Source organism: Chironomus tepperi, unplaced genomic scaffold, assembly GCF_022539635.2.
Source record: "Chironomus tepperi strain 1889 unplaced genomic scaffold, CSIRO-AGI_Ctep_v1 contig_293, whole genome shotgun sequence".
Lineage (NCBI taxonomy): Eukaryota > Metazoa > Arthropoda > Insecta > Diptera > Chironomidae > Chironomus > Chironomus tepperi.
Window position 1 is genome coordinate 260409 of NW_027226415.1, and position 2786 is coordinate 263194.

General features: G+C 30.5%; 1 non-coding gene across 1 annotated transcript; it reads left to right on the plus strand.

The window, feature by feature from the left end:
- Positions 1 to 1896: 1896 nt before the first annotated feature.
- LOC139092108 (U2 spliceosomal RNA) lies at positions 1897 to 2090 on the plus strand. Its single transcript, XR_011544570.1, has one exon. It is a non-coding gene; the product is annotated as a U2 spliceosomal RNA (small nuclear RNA).
- Positions 2091 to 2786: the final 696 nt, after the last annotated feature.

Consider the following 2786-nt stretch of genomic DNA (forward strand, 5'->3'; position numbering starts at 1 on the left):
ATGTGACATTTAGAAAATTGTGTATATGCACAGAGGTTAGAGAAGGATGAAGATTTGTGATGATGGATGGGATTGAATTATTTTTTAAGCCTGTATACGGAAAAAATTGGATAATCACGTTGCTATTAGCAGTTGCTGAATATTGAAAACGAGTAAGCCGTCTCGAGATTTTTTTTTTCAGAAGGACACAGAATGTCGAAAATTGAATTTTTATTAAAAAATCTTTAAGTGCTGTTGAAACTTTTATGTAATTTTCAGTCTGGCATTTAAGGCATCATTATTTAAGAAATTGCACTAAGATTTTTATCTTGTCACGTAGTATTTTTGAGAAGCATTGTTAGGAATTGTCGATTGACATTTTAATTCGACCGTTATTTTCAGATTCAAAAATAAATAATACCTGGCAGTTGAAAAATTTAAAATAATAATAGCCGTTAATTTTTTTTGAATTTTTTTCATATTTTCCAAGAATTTCGAAATATTCAAAATTAATTTCGAAGTGTTCGAATTTAATTTCAAAGTGTTCGAATTAAATTTCAAATTTTTCAAACTTGATTTCGAAATTTTCGAATTTAATTTCGAAATATTCGAACCTAATTTTGAATTTTTGCACTTAATTTCGAAATTTTCGAACTTAATTCCGAAATTTTCGAACTTAATTTCGAAATTTTCGAACTGAAACTATATTAGTCTGAATCACAGTTAACAGGACTTTGTGGAGCTGGACTCCATTTTTTTTAAAGGCGTTTCCACTGGAGTCCGGACTTTGGGGAGTGTTGCTATCTCTGGTCGGAATAGTTGAAGTACCACAGTGGGTTCTTACTTTATATAATTTTTTGGATGTAAACCATAAACCTGAGTTGGCAGGACTTAAGGAGTCCGAACTCCGAAAGCCCAAAATGGTGCCTCCACTGGATTCTTGACTTGAAGCCAGTGATGTACGATCTACGTTGATGTCTGGACTCTACTGTAGTCCGTATTCCACTACAGTCCAGAATCCAGTGGAGGCTCCTCCATATTGGACTCCTCCTAACTCTGCTATAGACCCCTCAGCTGCTGTTCCTTAATCTCATATTTATTAAATTTTTAAATTCAATCGTCTGCAATATTATTCAAAAATCTTTACATCATATCCACACTAGAACGTAACTGAACCCTTAAAAAAGGCACAATGTCTGTAATTTTTTATGCTTCATTACCACTAAAGGTCGACTACCTATGCTACAATGAATTTATTTGTCACTTGTCTAACGAGAAAATCTTTCGAGACAAACAAGATAATCAATTTTGGATGAAAATGTACAGGAAAAATTGGAACTAAGGTCTATCTTGTAAAACGTGACACTCATCAATCGAGAAAATAAGAAGATAGGAAGGAAGTATAATGAGGAAAATGTTTTGAGGAAGGTTGGATGCTTTTTTGTGGATTGAGGATTGTGATTTTGGAATTAATTAAACGTCATTAATTGAAAATTTTGGGATTTGAACTTGTACGAAAAGCATTAAATCAGGGAAGTTGGCTGGAATGGACCCTTAATTGTTGTCCGTTCCTAGATGACTATCATCAAAAAACAGATTTTTTGGACTTTCCTATACCCAACAATTATTCAAATCAAAAAGTTCAAAAATCAATTTTGAAAATTTTGACATCATTTTTGAACGACCCCAACTTTTCCAGGATGTTCCAAAATTCCGTTTCAGCAGGTAGTCAAACCTAAAAATATTAAAAATTTCTTAAACCTTACATTTTTCCAAAAAAAAAGTTAATTGCCAATTTAAAAATTCCAAAAAACTGGATTTGTGAGGTTTTCATACAAATGTTTTTTTCAACCTTATACTTCACAAGCACTATCAGAAATGACTAATATATTTCCGTCAAACTGTCAATACATCGTTATCGCTTCTCGGCTGTAATGGCTAAGATCAAAGTGTAGTATCTGTTCTTATCAGCTTAACATCTGGTAATCTGTGCATAGCACGGAAACAAATGTTAAACTGATTTTTGGAAAATGACGGAAATAATGAAGCTTGCTTCTATTCTGTCCGGGTTGGCCTAGTATTGCAGTACTTCTAGGATCGGCCCAAATAAATAAAATACATAAACATATTAATAGTAGTTTGAAGTGGAATTAGCAGTTGTAACTAGATGAAAGAAGTTTAATGTTCTTTGGACATAGGCCTCATCTTATAGCTGCTACTTCTCGTATACTTTATTATAAGTTACTTTCAAATAATATTTTGACGGTTAAATTTCAAATATATTTTAACGGTTATTTTCAAATATTTTTTGACGGTTATTTTTCAAATATTTTTTAACGGATATTTTTCAAATATTTTTTGGCAGTTATTTTGTAAATGTTTTTTGACAGTTATTTTCAAATACTTTTTAACGGTTATTTTTCAAATAGTTATTAACGGTTATTTTCAAATACTTTTTGACGGTTATTTTTCAAATATTTTTTGACAATTATATTCAAATACTTTTTGACTGTTATTTTTCAAGTGCTTTTTTTGTTTTCACAGTTTTGTTTCGTTAAACATTTTTATTTTATTTGAGTAAAATGTGTTTTTGTTAGTCACGAGTAAACTAATACATTTTTTATTTCAAATCTTTTTTAAACTGTGACTTTATCAAGTACAACTTTATTTCAAATAAAAATAAGATGAAAAGCCACAACAAAGTAATGCAAATTTTACATTTTGTCATTTTTCTCATCTGCACTGAAGCAAAATAGAATAGAAAGAAAGAAAAAAATTCCTTGCAGCTACGATCCTATCATCTTTAT